General features: G+C 39.8%; 1 pseudogene; it reads left to right on the top strand.

Moving 5' to 3' along the window:
* Nucleotides 15,652-16,525, top strand: Gm7640 (predicted gene 7640; annotated as a pseudogene).

Here is a 19,135-nt window from a genome sequence, read left to right as displayed (position 1 = left end):
GAAGAAGAAGAAGAAGAAGAAGAAGAAGAAGAAGAAGAAGAAGAAGAAGAAGAAGAAAACAGATTAACATATTTGTTCATGTGACTAATTTGAAACAGAATTTTCGCCCTTTTCTAAGTTCTGAACAGAATTTTAGCTCCTTGCTCTCCTGAAAAGCATTTAGTTAACAAATAAATATTTATTATATACAGAAGTCCTTAACTAGAGGAAAAGTCATCCAAGGAAAATCAAAATTCCTGGTGTCCACTGTAACACTATACCACAACCAAAGGGAGAGATGAATATTCAATTCTTACCAACCCTGCTGGATACAGGGATAATGGGGTAGGGACTGAGAGGCTTTATGGCCTAATTGGAAACACCCCATCGGTTATGCAAGGTGCTATCATCCACTGATCTGTGTAGTTGCCTTGATAAAAAGAGGGGAAGAACAGGAAAGGACTGACCCACCACAGCTGAGTGGATACAGAGAGTACAATAGAAGGCAGCTGGTGTTCAGCTACACCCCAAGCATTGCACTCCAGAGGGCCTTTTCTTCCTCTTTCTTTTAAAACCAAAGCCTCAACTCCCCACCCCCAATCAATATTTCATGGTTCTTTTGAAATGCCTGACATCCACAGTTCTAGAGTGACCTGGTTTTGAGGTCCAGGGTCCCCTGACAATGGCCTTGATGACACCTAGAGTCACCATCACTCAGAATTCAGAAATGAATGTTTTATAGGCATTAAGGAACCAGAACAGGATCCAATTCAGCTAGTCAATCTTCATACATGCATGGTACCCTTATCTCATTACAAAAAGCATAAATTACATCAGAGGCTCCTACTGCTGCCAAATGAGTCCAGAAACCAGACAGATTGTATTAGAAAAATTTCAATAAAATGAGGTATGCTCTTTCTTTTTGGATTTTTTTTTTGAGACAGAATTTCACTATAAAATATGTCTCTCCAAGAACTCACTATGTAGACCACCCTGGCCTAAAACTCAGGCCACCCCAAATGTCATAGGTTTACAGGTATCCACTATTAAGATGAGCTGAGACTTTTTTTAAGTGACTTACATTCGAACCAAAAACGAATGACAAGATAAAAACTGAAGAGTAAACCTCATGGTTTTGATGTTCAGTACTACTGAAATGTAATAGTAATAATTTAAACTGGCAAATCATTTCATGTTTTCAAAAATGGGGTTATTTTCTTGGCTTTGTTAATTTCCTCCATGGAAAATTGTTTCAACTGTTGAAAGGAAATAAAACTTGAGACATGTGATTCATGTAATTTATGTCAAATAGCCCAAAGAGTTGTTTGTGAGCTTTGAAACCTGGGGCTGAGAACATAGCAGAACAGGCCAGGACATGCCCGGGCAGGCCCATCATTACATGTCCTGACTGTCCTAGTGCCTCCCTATCTCCTGCCCTTCTGACAGTCTGTTAATGTTTAAATGAACCAATCATGTGAAGCTGTGCCAATTCCTCCTCCAGCCCCACCCCTTTTCTATAAAAGTCCCTAGCTTCCAAGCCTCGGGGTCGAAACCACTGTCTCCTGTGTGAGATAAGTTTCGAACCGGAGCTCTGCCATTATGGCTCCACCATGTGGTCGACACCTCTGTCTCCTGCGGGAGATATGTGTCAGCCCGGAGCTCCTTCATTAAACTACCTCATGCTTTTACATCAAGATGGTCGTCTGTTCGTGATTCTTGGGTGCCCACCGAATCGAAAATTGAGTGGGGGTTTCCCCACTAGGTTCTTTCACTGTGTTTGTGGATATGCAGCTATACCATGGGTGTAGGTAGCAGTGAGAAAACACCTAACAGGTGTCTATTATCTATTTCCATTATGGGAGTTCTAGAAATAAAACCCAAGGAGGTTTTGGCTGTGACTCACACCGTTGTATCTTATTTTTTACCATTTATATACTGCTGGTGTGTGACATGCATAAGCCAGAACCTAAGTATAGAAATAAGAAAATATTGTGGATAATATGGGTCTCACTAACTGAACTCAGGTCATCGGGTTTAGAAGCAACTAGCTCTACCCACTGAGACAGTTGTCTGGCATTCATTTGTGCTGCTGAGAAAAGTGTTGTAAAGAAGTGTTTTCACCTAAGAATAAAATAACACATTTTTTTAAATATTTATTTATTTATTTATTTATTTATTTATTATATGTAAGTACACTGTAGCTGTCCTGAGACACTCCAGAAGAGAGAGTCAGATCTCGTTATGGATGGTTGTGAGCCACCATGTGGTTGCTGGGATTTGAACTCCTGACCTTCGGAAGAGCAGTCGGGTGCTCTTACCCACTGAGCCATCTCACCAGCCCAAAATAACACATTTTTAAAAGGACTTAGCAGTACATTATTTTCTTTTGCAGATAAAATGTGTTATCACCTTGTACTGTTTTCCTCCATCCTTATAGAACAAAATGTTCACAATCTAAAATGAAGGTAATGTTTTCTGTTAAAATGTTTGATCCAGGGCTGGTGAGATGGCTCAGCAGGTAAGAGCACCCGACTGCTCTTCCGAAGGTCCGGAGTTCAAATCCCAGCAACCACATGGTGGCTCACAACCATCCGTAACGAGATCTGACTCCCTCTTCTGGAGTGTCTGAAGACAGCTACAGTGTACTTACATATAATAAGTAATAAATAAATCTTTAAAAAAAAAATGTTTGATCCACCTAATCTTATTTGAGCATCTATGAGAAGGCTCAGTGTGAAACACTTCTGGTGTGCAAGGTTGGCAAACTGATATTGATCAATGTATAACGATGGCCAAATGTGATCACACAAAGTCATCTTCCAGTCTCCACATATCCACGGGATCCTAAAGGCCCATTATCACATCACACACATACAACACAAAACAAAATAATACATCTCATTGCTCTTGCAACATCTAGCATCTCTAGATAATTCTATCAGAAGTCAGTAATTCAAGATGAAGTGCCAAATGGATAACTAATGGGGATATGAAGGAACATGAATTGTCAAATTATACATACATCTTTGGGCTGGAGAGATGGCTCAGTGGTTAAGAGCACTGACTGTTTTTCCAGAGGTCCTCAGTACAATTCCCATCAACCACATGGTGACTCACAAACATCTATAATGGGATCTGATGCCCTCTTCTGGTGTGTCTAAAGATAACTCTGGTGTACTCATATACATAAAAAAATCCTTACAAAAAACATAAAACAAAAAAACCAAAAATAAATAAATAAAAACAAGACAGCAGAACTTCTGTGATGCAAAGGTCACTGTCAGTAGGACCAAACAGGAGACTACACACTGGAACATAATCTTCAATAATCCTTCATCTGGCAGAGGGATAATATTCAAATTTCTAAAGAACTCAAGAGGGTAGACACCAACAACCCAAATATCCCAATTAAAGTATGGGGTACAGTGCTTGTCAGAGAAGTCTCAACAGAGGAATTGTGAGTGGCCAAGGAATATTTAAGAAATGTTCAAAGTCTCTCATCATCAGGGAAATTCAAATCAAAATTTTGAGGATCCATCTTACACCCACTGGAATTGCAAACGTCAAAGACTCAAAAAATGCACATGTTGGAAAGAATGTGGAGCCAGAGAAACATTCTTGTATTGGTGGCGGGTGTGCAAACTTATAGAACCACTTTGGAAATCATTTTGTCAGCTTCCAAGAAAACTGGGAAATGTTTTACCTCAAGAGCCGGCTATATCACTCTTGGGCATATACCCAAAATATGCTCCCCCACACCACCCGGACACTTTCTCAACCATGCTAATAGCAGGTTTATTCATGACAGATATAAACTGCAAAATAAACCTTTCATGTCGCTGACCTGAAGAATGGATAAAGGACATGCCATTCCATTACACGAGGAACACTCAGGCATTAAAAACAAGGGCATGATGCAGGCAAATGGATGGAAGAAGAAAATGTCATCCTGAGTGTGGTAACCCAGACCCAAAAATACATGAATGTTAGGCACTGACTTATAAGTGGATATTACAGATAAAGTATAGGATAATAATACTAAACTTCACAGATCTAAAATACCCAAATAATTAAGAGGGCCCAAGGAAGGCTGGTTGCATGTTCCTCATAAGATTTCAAACTGGGTGGGAAAAGAAATTTGGAAGGAAGCTGTGGGTGCGGGGAGTGAGGTACAGGTGCAGGGAAAGCAGAGAAAATAATGGAAACTGGTGGTATAGGATCCAAAAGACATGTTTAGGTTCTGCCAAGAATCACAGACAGAGGGAGCCCACAAGATGACTATTGCAATCCTCTAGCTAAAACTCCTAGGACTGGAAGATGTGGATCATGAAGTGCCCACTTCCTGTAGCCAAGCAGGTCTCCCAGTGGAGAAATAAGGACATCACCTCACCCACAAAATCTTCCATCTACTCTTGACTTCTTGCTCTAGCTCTGTCCTCTCCCTCCTGCTCCCCCTTTCACCCTATTTCTCTTCCCCTCTCTCCCCAGTGCTCATGGCCAGCCTATACTCCTCTGTTCTCTCTCTGCCCTTGCCTATCTCTACTACCTTCTTAACTCCCCTCCCCTGTGCTGAATAAACTATATTCTCTACTCTATCTATCTATCTATCTATCTATCTATCTATCTATCTATCTAAAAACAAACTTCCTTCTAAAACCTGCCCTGTCTATAAGACAAACAGGGAGAAGATAGCAAAGAAGGAAGAAGTGGTCAATCAATAACTGGCCCAAATTGAGTCCCATCCCATGGACAAGAACCAATCACTCACACTATTAATGATATCATGTTATGCTAGCAGACAGGATACTAGCAAACCTCACTTCTGAGAGACTCTAATGAACAGCTAACAGAAATACATACAGAGACAGACAATCATTAAACAGAGCTTGGTGAAGTGTGTGGAAGGGTTGGGTTCAGGAAAAGATTGCGGGACCCAAAGAAGATAGGGAATCCACAGGAAGACCAATAGAATCTACTACTCTGGAATCTTGATGGATCCCAGAGACTGAACAACCATCCAAATTGTGAGCATGAACTGGACCTAGGCCCCCTCTCATATATGTAACATAGGTACATATTGGTTTTAATGTGGATTCCCCAACAACTATAGTGGTGACTGTCTCTGATTTGATGCCTGCCTGTGGATTCCATTACCCTAAGTGGGCTGTCATATCTGATCTCAGTGAGAAGATGTGCCTAGTCCTGTAGAGAATGATGTGTTCAGGCTAGAGGGGTGGAGAGGACGGTAGATTTGAGGATCATACACAGGACTGGTTCCTCCATCTCAAAACGGAATGTGAAGAGGAGCTGCAAGAGGGTGGTGGGAGAAGAGGGCCTGATACTGGGGTTTTAGTTTAAAATAATAATTTTGTTAAAAAGTGAAATCAATTGTTGATTCTGAAAAAAGGACAGATAAGCTTAAAAAAATCTACGTAGCTATACTAATTTGAAAAGGAGAAAGCAGGGCTGGAGTGATGGCTCAGCATTTATGAGAACTTCTGAAAGTCCTGAATTCAAATTCCAGCAACCACATGTGGCTCACAACCATCCATACCAAGATCTGACGCCCTCTTCTGGAGTGTCTGAAGACAACTACATTGTACTTACATGTAATAAATAAATGAATCTTAAAAAAAATAATAAAAGATGGCCATTCCCCTGCAGAGAGAAAGGCATTAAGAAAGTGCTATGTAATCTTGCCCCTGAATACAATGTTAACTTCTAAGATATGTAAACATACAATGTCTTAGAGTTTGACTACTTAGTTAGGGTTTTACTGAACAGACACCATGAACAAAGCAACTCTTATACAGCAAAGAAGTAATTGCGGCTGGCTTACAGTTTCAAAGTTTCAGTCAATTATCATCAAGGTAGGAGCATAGCTCTGTCCAGGCAAGCATGGTGCAGGAGGAGCTGAGGGTTCTCCATCTTCATCTGAAGACTGCTAGCAGGATACTGGCTCCCAGGCAGCTAGGACAAGGATCTTAAAGCACACACCTACAAGGCCACAGCTCCAACAGTGACACACCCTGGGCCAAGCATATAGGAAACATCACAAATACACACAGTTAAAACCAATGGCCTGTTTCTCACCCCTATGAGATGAATTACCTACGAAAGGGGATAAAACATATCTGTAGGGCGCACCTGGTATGGGTAAATTCAATATTCACTGGATCAAGCACGCCTCCTCAAATTGTATGCATACAAATCTGGTTTGCACATGGCGTGAATTATTAATACATGCAGGGAAATTACAAAATCCTTCAGCATGTCACAATGAGGTACTTTTGCATAATTGTGACTCTAGCAGCTGATTGCTTACAATATTTCTCCCTGTGAATTGTACAATAAGAGACTACTCTCATTCTGGTGTGAAGTTAAAAGCCATAGTCCATATCCAAATCCTTTTCCTCTTGCTGTGATGCAAAGTTGACAACATGATTCAAATGGGTAACTGAAAAACTGAGTGGTGGGACACCCAGCTAATTGAAGGGTTTAGCTAGGTTAGTCATGAAGACAGCATGCTATTGCCCTCAGGAGCAACAGTGGGATCAAGGCCACCAGAGTCAACCAGAGGAGCTTTTCTCAGTCTCATTCTAGACTGGGAGCTGCTGCTCTAGAATCAATATATATCTCTTGGAAGAAATTATTCCACACATTTAAAAGATTATTTTTTCAAAAAAAAAAAAAAAAAACCTTTTTGTAACAGCCAAAATTCAGCTTGAGTTAATGCTCAAAGACAAGACAAGCAAGAACAAAATTTGTATTCCGCATATGTTGTCATTCTGGAGGCTGTTTTGTTAACAGTCTGAAAAGAAAACAGTCCTTTCCTGTTTATAGTCTGAACAGAAAACAGTATTCTACTGATGGAATCTCTCTATTTCCTTGAGCATTAGTGAGAAGGCTCAATATGAAATGTCTACGGTGAGCAAGGCTGGTAACCTGACCTTGATCTCCAGATAATGATGGCCAAAAGTGGAAGCCACAAAGTTGTCTTCCAGTCTCCACATATCTGTGCTGACCTAAAAACACATCACTACCTCCTACACAGACTCAAAGTAAAAAGATTTAAAATCTCACTGCATTTACATCATCCTACATCTACAGATAATTTCTTTAAAAGACAGCAGCAGTTCAAGATGAAGTGCCAACTGCATAACTCACAGGACATGAAGAAGCATGAGCTGACAAATAATATAGTCACACACATTGCATAGCAAGCTATGTTGTGAGATATACAGTTGATTGCTGATTATTCTACATTATATTTCTATGAGATAGAGGAATATGATAGGAATTTTATTGTTCTTTCTATTTCCATCCATTAAGCACGTTAACATTAATATTATTAAAACATGTTAAAGAAAAAGGACACACTGAGCATACATCTCCTATCCCTGGACTTGTACTCAGACGGCTGACACATGAGTATCAAGAGGTTAAATGAAATGCTGACTGACTGACAACAAAGCCAGGCTGGATAACAAACAACAATATCTCAAAGAAGTTTGTGAATAAAATGAAACAACAAACAGAGCTCACCATGCTTTTAGCAGCAACCTTACTGGAAATGTATAATCACACAGATCCTGATATTTAAAGAATGGGCCACTTAGAAGAGGACTATCCAACTAAATTCATTGCAGCAGAAAAATACATTTCAACAAGGAGAGTTGAAATAAAGGTGAACTTAAGTCTCAGAATGAACTCAAGAACCCCCTAATAAACACCTGTAAATGGATTTGAAAGTCATAGAACATACATCAATATCTATTCCAAAAGTTTGAAAATAAAAAACCACCACCACGACTGGTGATCTCTACTACAACACATAGTGACAATGGGAAATAATTTACTTCTTTAAGGCCAGGATGAAGAAGAAATTAAACAGGATTTTTTTTCCCTGATGTCAAAAACAACTGTGGTGTCTACAGTCTATAATGAGATCATCAACATACATATGGTTTTTCTCTTGTATAAGTGTTTTCTATTTTCTGACATCAAGATGATATAAAACACTGTAAAATGTTTACATGCCTAGACACATGGCCAAGCAATTAAGAAAAGTTTATTCCCAGAAACCAGGTCAGGGTTTTAGATCTTCCTATATTTTTTGCTATACAACAGCTTAATTTTCTTGGAAATCAGCATTCACATAATCACACAAAGCCACAGACAAAGCATAGCCTAGATGAAGCAAGGCAAATTCTAGGATGAAATCATTGGCTGGGAAATAGACATAATAGCATAGAGGATAAATATCTGCCAAGCTCATGTGCTGATTAAGGCTGTGTGTTTTTTACCTGAAAAACAAATGGCCAAAGTTGGGGTGGAAACCCTGGTTTGGGACTTTTCTACAATACTTAAAATATTTTCTCCCATCAACAGAAAACACACTAATCTGCACCCATAGTTTTACACATGAATGAGTTATTTAATGGACTTAAAGTGAACTGTGAAATTTAAGCCAGTTACCTTATCAATGAAATAGAAAGGGCTTTTGGACCTATGAATTTACATTTTAAAAAAATAGAGACATCATCACATTTGAGCAGATAGTTGACACTTGGTAGAGTTTTTCTCAGGAATAAATAATTTTGTGTAACTTAATGTAAGTGGATTGGCTAAAAATTGTTCCAAGTCCATCAGAGTCCTAGACTGCCTTACTTATGAGTTCTTAGAGTTTGAAAAATTACTGTGATGTGCTAATGTAACAGATTTAGTATAAGCTAAAGGCTTTCCTCTTACATAAAGATACTGTGAAGTGCAAAGTTTTAACTGAAGGACTACATCTGTAGGGCTTCCCTGCAGCATGGATTTTTACCACATTGTGTACATTTATAAGTTCCCACACACACACACACCTCTGTCTCCCCAGTATGTGCTCCTTGATGCATTAGGAGATAAGTGTGTTGGGATAGGTTTTATCACACAGTTAATATTCAGAGGGTTTCTTGCCAATACAAATATGTTCAGGATGATTAAGACTATGAATATTTGTAGATTTTACCATATTATATACATTCTTAAGCTTTCTCTACAGTACTAATTCTTTTATGCTTTTGAAGATGCCTGTGACATATTCAGGCTTTCACACATAGATCACATTCATCGGGTTTCTATCCAGCATGTATTCTTTTATGTCTTTGGAGGTTATATTGTCGAAAAATGGCTTTCTCATATTTATTACGTCTGTAGGGTTTCTCTCCAGTATGAATTCTTTTATGTGAATGGAGGTGACTATGTTGTAATAAGGCTTTCTCACATTTATTACTTCGCTAGGGTTTCTCTCCAGTGTGAATTCTTCTATGGGGCTGGAGGCTACCATGTTGTGAAAAGGCTTTATCACATTCATTACATTTGAAGGGTTTCTCTTAGGTATGTGTTCTTTTATGTATTTGGCGATGATGATGTTGGGAAAAGACTTTTTCACACTGATTACATTTGTAGGGTTTTTCTCCCTTCTGTGTCCTTTTATGCTTTTGGAGATCACTGTTTTGGAAAAGGCTTTTTCACATTCTTTACATTTGTGTGGTTTCTCTTCAGCATGTATTATTTTATGCACTTGGAGCATAATATGTCGAGAAAAGGCTTTGTCACGTTGATTACATTTGTAGGGATTCTCTCCAGTATGTATTCTTTTATGCTTTTGGAGATCACGGTTTTGTGAAAAGGCTTTACCATATTCATTACATTTAATGTGATCTGCAAAGGCTTTACCACATTGCTTCCATTCATAGAGTTTCTTTCCAATTTGTGCTCTTTCATGAATTTGGAGACTATGTTGAGCAAAGGCTTAAACAAATTGAATAAATCCATGGGTGTTCTTTTCTGTATGAATCCTTTCATGCCTTTGAGCATGACGGTGAGCATGTAAAAAAAAGACTTTATAACATTGAGTATATTCAGACGCTTTCTCTGCACTCGGACTTCTTTCATGCCTGACAAGAAAATTGGCACATGTGAAAGCTTTATCACACTGACGAATACTTGCACCTGTATGAATTAATGGTACTATTTGTCTAAATAGAAAAAGGAATCAGACCTTAAGATTTTTATCACTTTGCAGTTTATCATTCATGCTGTTACCTCTTCCTTATGGTTTTTTTTTTTCACCTTCAAAGATACCTGAGAAGGTATGACCATATATTACATGGCTCAACTTTATATATTCTTTTTCTATAAAAGGATTTTCCCATATTTGAACAAAAGTGGAACAACTCAGACCTTTATCACACTAAGTGTATTCCAATTTTTCCTAGACTGTGGATCATACTATATTTGCAAAGAGAACCAGGAGAAAGAGAAGCATTTCCACATTCCTAGGACCCAAGAGAATTTTCTACAGAATGAGTATTTCTACAGAATGAGTATTGTCAATGAAGCTGGAAAACCAATGAGATGAAACTTGTATCACATTCAAAAATCCATCCTAAATGCAAGCAAATGCATGTCTTCTAATTGTTCTGGGAGACAGAGAGGGGTACACTAATTCTTTAAATATCCCGTAAGTTAAGTACAAGTGGCAGGTATCCATTAGGACATATGATAAAAGGACAACTAACAAATAAAAAGTTAGAATATTTCATTTACTGAGTATAACCTTTTGTTCCTCAGTGATATGTGATATAGGAACTAAGGTAACCGTACAGCATCATTCTTACCTCCCATATGCTCCTCGTCTCAATGAACTTAGCAATGTTACTATTAATATATGAGTAACACTATCTTTACTAGACTATTTGCTTCTTAGAAGATTTTGGACCTATATGTACTACATTTTAATGTGTATAGCTTTTACATAATGAGAAGAAATGGATTGTCAGCTGTACACTGTACCTCTAATATGGCTATGTTTCAAATGATGATATACACTAAGATACTATTTCCATGTCCTCTTTCTTAAAGGAATGCCTTGCAAAAACAAATCAGATAGAGGACACTGAGGACTATAGTTTTGTTAGAATGTAAGAATAACCAATACAATTATAGTTATGCTTATTTACACTGTTGATTTACTTTAAAACCTTTAGCACACATTAATATTTCTTCAGAGGCATATTTGTATAAGTTTGCACGTGAAAATTACCTTCTGCACTCTATGAATCCACAACTACTCTGATACCTAAACCACACAAAGACCCAACAAAGAAAGAGAACTTCAGACCAATTTCCCATATGAATATCAATGAGAAAATACCAAATAAAATTCTCGCAAGCCACATCCTAGAACACATGAAAACAATCCTCCATCATGATCAAGTAGGATTCACCCCAGGGATGCAAGGTTGGTTCAATATACAGAAATCTATCAACATAATCCACTATATAAAAAAAAAACTGAAAGAAAAAAACCATATGATCATATCATTGGATGCCGAGAAAGCATTTGACAAAATCCAATACCCATTCATGATAAAAGTCTTAGAAAGATCAGGAATGCAAGGCCAATACTTAAACATGATAAAAGCAATATAAAGCAAACAAGTCGGCCACATCAAATGAATGGAGAGAAACTTGACAATCACACTAAAATCAGGGACTAGACAAGGCTGCCCACTCTCTCCCCACCTATTCAATATAGTACTCCAAGTTCTAGCCAGAGCAATCAGACAATAAAACGAGATCAAAGGACTACAAATTGGAAAGGAACAAGTCAAAATGTCACTATTTGCAGATGGTACGATAGTATACATACGTGACCCCAAAAATTCCACCAGAGAACTCCTTCAGCTGATAAACACCTTGAGTAAAGTAGCTGGATATAAAATTAACTCAAACAAATCAGTGGCCATTCTCTACACAAATGATAAACAGAATACGAAAAAAATTAGGGAAACAACACCAGTGCCTGACAAATACAGAATGGATGCTCACAGCCATCCGTTGAGCAGAGCACCGGGTCCCCAATGAAGGAGCTAGAAGAAGTACCCAAGGAGCTGAAGGGGTTTGCAGCTCCATAGGAGGTACAACAATGTGAACTAACCAGTACCCACAGATCTCCCTGAGACTAAACCACCAATCAAAGAAAACACATGGTGGGACTCATGGCTCTAGCTGCATATGTAGCAGAGGATGGCCTAGTCAGTCATCAATGGGAGGAGAGGCCCTTGGTCCTTTGAAGGTTCTATGCTTCAGTATAGAGGAATGCCAGGGACAGGGAGCTGGAGTCATTGGGATGGGGAGAAGGGGGATGGGAGGGAGAGAGAGAATAAGAGGTTTTCGGAGAGAAAACTAGAAAAGGGGATAACATTTGAAATGTAAATAAAGAAAATATCTATTACAAAAATAAAAGTAGTAATAAATAAATAAATAAATAAATAAAAAAGAAAATTACCTTCTCTGTCTCCTAGAACTTTGACAATGTTCTTCAGTATTTTTGTTGTCCCAATTAAATCCTAAAATAGAGTAACAGAAAATGTATGTGTGGAAATTAGGCAAAATATAAGTTACTATGTTCAATGAACCTTAGAATTACACATGATTTATTCACCAAACTCTTTGTCCATCTCAATTGAAATTACAGAAGTGCATCAAAAGAAAGAAACTGTTTTTTCCAATTTTAAAACATGAAAGGGAATTCATAGTCTTACCTATAGCATTGAGGTTCCTGTAGGTCTCCAGCATGACATCTTTGTAGAGCTTCTTCTGAGAAGGATCCAGCAGAGCCCACTCCTCTTGAGTGAAGTTCACATGCACGTCCTCATAAGTCACTGCATTCTAGAGCATCCCATAAATGTGTACAAAAGAAAGAACAATAGAAACAACATTGAGCATGTATTATTCACAGACAATGTGTCCATATAATTCTGTGGCCTACTCCACTTATTTACTGACACTGAAGTTGTACGTTTTAGTGCCGGGTGTGTGCCACCACCGCCTGGCACTAATCTCTAACATTATTAATGATACTCTGTTATGTTTGTAGAAGGTGCCTAGGATAAAGGTCCTCTGAGGGACTCTACTCAGCTGTTGACTCATTCAGATGCATTACCCAAAGCCAAACATTGGACAGAGGTTGGAGATTTTGTGGAAGAGTTGGAGAAAAGATTAAAGTCCCTGGAGTATGTGGGAACCCCACAGGAAGACCAGTAGGGTCAACTAGCCTGGACCTCTGTGAGCTCCCAGTGACTGAGCCACCAACCAAAGTGCACACATGGGCTGGAATGAGGTCCTAGGCACATATGTAGCAGAAGTGCAGCAGTCTCCCTCTAGGCTCCCCACCAAATGGATCTGAGTGTCAGGAGCCATCTAGGAAAGGCTAAGTCAAGCAGGAGGCCTTCTTATATGGAGCCTACCTCTTTTTGCGTGGCCTAAGATGGGTGAGCTCTTAGAAGAAAGGTCCGAAGAGATTTCACATCAGTATTGCTTCTTGCAGATGATATATATACCTTTTTATCACTACTACTTAGTTTAATGGTATGTAGGCATCAGCCAGTCTTATTGGGCAAATTTCCTTCAGATCAACATGAAGATGAACTTTGATGAATTAATGCTTTTAGAAGTATTAATCATTTTATGGAGTTCCTGATTTGATTAAAATAGTATGAGGAATATTTTTTTATAGTGTGCCCATTCCTGATAAAACTAAGTAAAGTTTTCCAAATAAGAAATACAATGAGCTCCGGGCGGTGGTGGTGCATGTCTTTAATCCCAGCCCTTGGGAAGCAGAGGCAGGCAGATTTCTGAGTTCAGGCCAGCCTGCTCTACAAAGTGAGTTCCAGGACAGCCAGGGCTATACAGAGAAACCCTGTCACACACACACACACACACACACACACACACACACACACAAACAACAGCAACAACAACAACAACAAAACCCAAAAAACTACAGCATTGAATAAAGCCCAGAGTTTTATAAAGTAAAAATTACACACAGTGAGATAAAAAGAATCAAGCCAAGAGAGTGTTAGGTTTCTAGAAGCCATTAGCTGATAGCATCGAGTCAATCAGAGAAAGATATAAGACCAGTGATCATCATCCAACACTGTGACCCACCCACCTGAACTGTAAGCCCTCAAAATCCAGTCATGCCCCCAGCAGAAGATGTTTTCCCTAAATCTGTAGCCTGACTGTGGTATGTGATGCACCTAATCTGGGGAAGACTTGATGGCCAACAGTGGGAGGATACCTAGGGCCAGGAGAAGCAATGGGAAAGGTCTCTATGGCAGGAAGTGGGTGGGTGAGACCAGCAGAAGGTACAGCCTTTGGAATGCAAAAAAATGAACCTAACTTTAGAAAAGCTTTCACCAAAAACCTAAAGAACCTCTGCAAGGCAAAATGTGACCTTAAACAATGTTCCCTATGGCTTTATGTGTGGAAAATTCATAGAATATTTTGAGCTTTTGGGCCAATATCCACTTATCTGTGAGTGTATACCATGTGTGTTCTTTTGTGTTTGGGTTACCTCACTCATGATTCTATTTCTATCCATTTGCCTGTGAATTTAATGATGTCATTGTTATTAATGCTTTAGTAGTACTCCATTGTATAAATGTACTACATTTTCTGTAGCCTTTCTCCTGTTAAGGGTCATCTGGGTTCTTTGCAGCTTCTGGTCATTATATACATGGTTTCTATAAACATGGTGGGGCATGTGTCCTTGTTATATGTTGGAGCATGCTTTGGGTATATGCCCAGGAGTGGTATTGCTGGTCTTCAGGTAGAAGCATTTCCAATTTTCTCAGGAACTTCCAGATTGATTTCCAAAGTGATTGTACCAGCTTGTGATCCCACCGGAAATGGAGGAGTTTTTGAACTTACCCATTCTCATTGGTATGAGGTGGAATCTCAGAGTTGTTTTGCTTTGCATTTCCCTGATGGTAAGGATGTTGAACAATTCTTTAGGTGCTTCTTGGCCATTCTAGATAACTCAGCTGAGAATTCTCATTTAGCTCTGTACCCCTTTTTTTACCCACAGATCATATGGTGCTTTGGGGAAAGAAAACCAGGGTGTGGATGCTTCAGTCCTGCATAGAAAGGAGAACAGGATGGTTGAAATAGGTAGAGGGAGTAGGGACCTGGGAGGTAGAGATGAGGGGGAAGGAAAGCAGACAGGGGCAGGATGAGGCATTGGAAAAAACAGGAGAGAATTACAGAGGATTAGGTAAAATTATGTACCAGTGAGGGATGAGGAACTGGGGGAAGCCACTGGACAGTCCTAGAAGCCAAGGAAGCAAAAGGCTCCCAGGACACAATGGGGATAACTTTAGCCTCAACAGGGATGACTCTAGCTGAAATGAGAAGCAAAGGAGATATAGAACCTGTAGAGACCATCTCCAGTAGAATGGCATGGCCTCTAGTCAAAGGATGGAGTAACCCACCTTTTTCAAAGGTTTTAACCCAGAAATGTCTTTGTGCAAAGGAAAGACAGGGACAAATATTTGAGTAGAGACTGAAGCAGGGCCATCCTGTGACCACTCCAACTGGGGATCCATCCTCTCATCAGACACCAAACTCTGACACTGGACACTGTTGCTGTTGCCAAGAAACTCTTGTAGACAGTAACCTGGTGTGGCTCTTCCTGGGAGGTTCTGATAGTGCCTGATGAGAGCAGATGTGGATGCTCCCAGCAAATCATCACAGTGAGCTCTGAACCCTGGTGGGTGAGGTCAGGGGAAGGACTGGAAGAGCAGAGTGGGATTGTAACCCCATAGAAAGAACAATGTAGATGTTTTCCGACTTTCCGGGTAAAGATGGCACAGCGCGATTACAGCTTCTCGCTGACTACATTCAGCCCATCTGGTAAGCTTGTCCAGATTGAATATGCTTTGGCTGCTGTAGCTGGAGGGGCCCCTTCAGTGGGAATTAAAGCTGCAAATGGCGTAGTATTAGCAACTGAGAAAAAGCAGAAATCCATCCTGTATGATGAAAGGAGTGTTCACAAGGTGGAGCCCATTACCAAACACATCGGTGTGGTGTATAGTGGCATGGTTCCCGATTACAGAGTACTTGTACACAGAGCTCGAAACTTGCTCAGCAATACTGTCTTGTTTACCAAGAACCCTTTCCTACAGCCCAGCTGGTACAGAGAGTAGCACCTGTGATGCAGGAGTACACGCAGTCAGGTGGTGTTCCTCCATGTGGTGTTTCTTTACTCACCTGTGGGTGGAATGAGCGACGGCCATATTTATTTCAGTGAGATCCATCTGGAGCTTACTTTGCCTGGAAGGCCACAGCAACAGGAAAGAACTATGTGAACGGGAAAACTTTCCTTGAGAAAAGATATAATGAAGACCTAGAACTGGAGGATGCCATTCATACAGCCATCTTAACCCTAAAGGAAAGCTTGGAAGGGCAGATGACAGAAGATAACATAGAAGTTGGGATCTGCAATGAGGTTGGCTTTAGGAGGCTCACTCCAACTGAAGTGATGGATTACTTGGCTGCCATAGTGTAATGAAGATGTGCTGGAAAAATCATGATCTCACCCACTCGACTTTTTCATGTTTAAAGTATGTTTTGTTTGTGCAGACTCATTTCTACATGGTTTAGTGGATTCACATTTTAAAAATAATCATAATAAACTGTTAAAACCAATAAAAAAAAAAAAAGAAAGAACAGTGTAGGCTGGGATGACCACACAGAGCTCCCAGGGACTAGACAACCAGCCAAGGAGTATACATGGAGGGATTCATGGCTCCAAATACAGATGTAGCAAAAGATGGCCTTGTCTGCCATCAATGTGAGGGGAGAGACTTGGTCCTGTAGATATTTGATGATCCAGCATAGGGGGCTGATGGTGTGGTATGGCAAGAACGGTGAGTTGGTGGGAGAGCACCCTCGTAGAGGCAAACGGGAGTGGGGAGAAGAGAGTTGGAATGTGGTAGTGGCAGAGGTGTAACCGGGAAGGGTGATATCATTTGAGATGTAAACTAATGGAATGATTAATTAACAAAATTTAGTAATTAAAAGTACAAAGACTTCTCCACACCCACACTAATAACTCAATCTAGACCCAAATTTGTAATTTGGTATATTTTTTTTCTTTTATTTTTTGGGGATTTGTTTGTTTGTTTGTTTTCTGGTTTTGTTTTGATTTGTTTTGTTTTTCAAGACAGGGTTTCTCTGTATAGCTCTTGCTGTCCTGGAACTCACTCTGTAGACATGGCTGGCCTCAAGCTCACCCGCCTCTGCCTCGCAAGTGCTGGGATTATAAGGAGTGTGCCACCACTGCCCGACCCTTATTTGGTATATTTTTTACCCTACAGCAACTATTGAATTTCTTTCAAGTATGATCCCCATCTCCTCCTGTCAATCAGTTTCTAAACTATTTATAAAATTTATCACACAAAACAATCTTTGGAATGCAATGTTAAGAACTTCTAGAAACCACAAATACATTTTCTAAAATTGTCTTTTCTCTACATCCACAAAGCAGTGTCTTGGTGTGTGCACTGGATAGTCATTTTGTAAGAACCACATCTTTCCATTGCCAGGACTGTAGAACCTTTCTCCCCCCCACCCCCAGCAAATAAAAACTCAGGAAGGCTCACAGGCCAAGGGCCTCTGTCCAGGTCACTACATACATGTATGAACAGAACCATAGTCTGCTCACAATCCATCCCAGTCCCAACAGATCAGATTCTGATAGTTTAGCCAACCTACTCTTCCTGGTCCTGAAAGTGACTTTCCTGGACAGGAGCTGTGACACTCAGCTTACGGTCTACCTCACAGCTCCCTAGTGCTACATCAGAGTTGAATCCCAGAAGGAAGACACAAGGTACTTCCTACTGTTGCTCCTAATGACTACGTCTACCCAGAGTTCATCACAATCTACTGTCATCCTGCTGGGCCTCAAAACTGTGGCCGCACTCCTACTGGACCAGAAGAGATCAAATGACTCAGACAGCACAGGCCTGCCCAGCTCTCTGCTTCCACAACAGGGGCACACAGGGCCTGAGTGTGGGAAATTTGTAGTTATCAAGAAATTCTTGCAGTCTCCCAGAGCACATTTTCTTATTCAATCAAGGGACAGAGTACCTTGTGTGTACAACTACTTCCAATTTTCTGAGGATGGCTAGATTGACTTTCAGAGTGGTTATTCAGTTTTACAATCCCACCAGGAGTGGAGGGGTCCCTTTCTCCACACCCTTGGGAGCATGTGCTCTTACTTGAGTTTTTGACTTCAGCCACTTTGATTGTTTAGGAAAAAATCTCAGGGTTGTTTTGATTTCCATTTTCCTGATGAGTAAGGAGTTTCAACATTTCTTTAAGTGTTTCTCAGACATTCCAGATTCTTCTGTTGAGAATTTTGACTCCAAGTAATTTTGGAGAATTTTCTGTGAGGTGCTGAGAAGCAGGCATATTCTTTTGTCTGAATGTGAAATGTTCTTTAGATATCTGTTTTTGAAAAAATTCTAAAAGAGCTAGAAATTGTAAGAGAGCTGTGTTTTCTCTCCATGGATTTTCCAAACAATGTCAGAAAATCTTGTTGAAAAAATAAATGTCAAGAACTATTTAGGTTTACCAGATATGTCCAGACTGCTCAGGTCTTGCCAAAAAAAAAAAAAAAAAAAAAAAGAATCTAAAAAGGAAGTGCTGCAACTTTTAGCTAGATAATCTCATGCAGACCAAAAGCCAAGGTTTTAATTTACACATCAATTTCATTCTTTATTGTAGGGTTGCTTTTGATTATCCTATGAGTCAGCATTCAGAATCACCAGAACCTTGACAACAAGCATTTTTTTTTTTTAAGCACTGCAAAAGAATGCAGAGATCTATCTGCAGAGCATAAATTTAGCTGGGTGAGACCTTTTCCTGAGATTTCCATTCTGACCACACCAGGACCTAAATTCTCTCTGTTGCAGGCTGACTTTAAACTCAGGGATCTGCCTGCATTTGCATTTGCCTGTCTTTGAATCTTTCTGGTAAGCTGGCTCATAGTATAGCTGCCTCTGTTCCTTTAGATCTGTGAAGCCCCTTATACGATTTATATTGCATCCTTATATTTTTGTTTAGTTCAGAAATGATATATTTTCAAACTCATGGTTTTAAAGTTCTTTTCCACAGTCTTAGGTCTTTCTTGAAGTTCCGAGGATTTACCATTTTGATGAGACGTTCCCCTGTACTAGGATATATGATCTTCGCAAGACCAAGGGCCTTTCCTCCCATTGATGGCCACCTAGGCCATCCTCTGCTACATATGCAG

Source organism: Mus musculus, chromosome 13, assembly GCF_000001635.26.
Source record: "Mus musculus strain C57BL/6J chromosome 13, GRCm38.p6 C57BL/6J".
Taxonomy (NCBI): domain Eukaryota; kingdom Metazoa; phylum Chordata; class Mammalia; order Rodentia; family Muridae; genus Mus; species Mus musculus.
The sequence above is the reverse complement of the archived record's forward strand: the minus strand, read 5'-3'. Positions and strand labels throughout refer to the sequence as shown.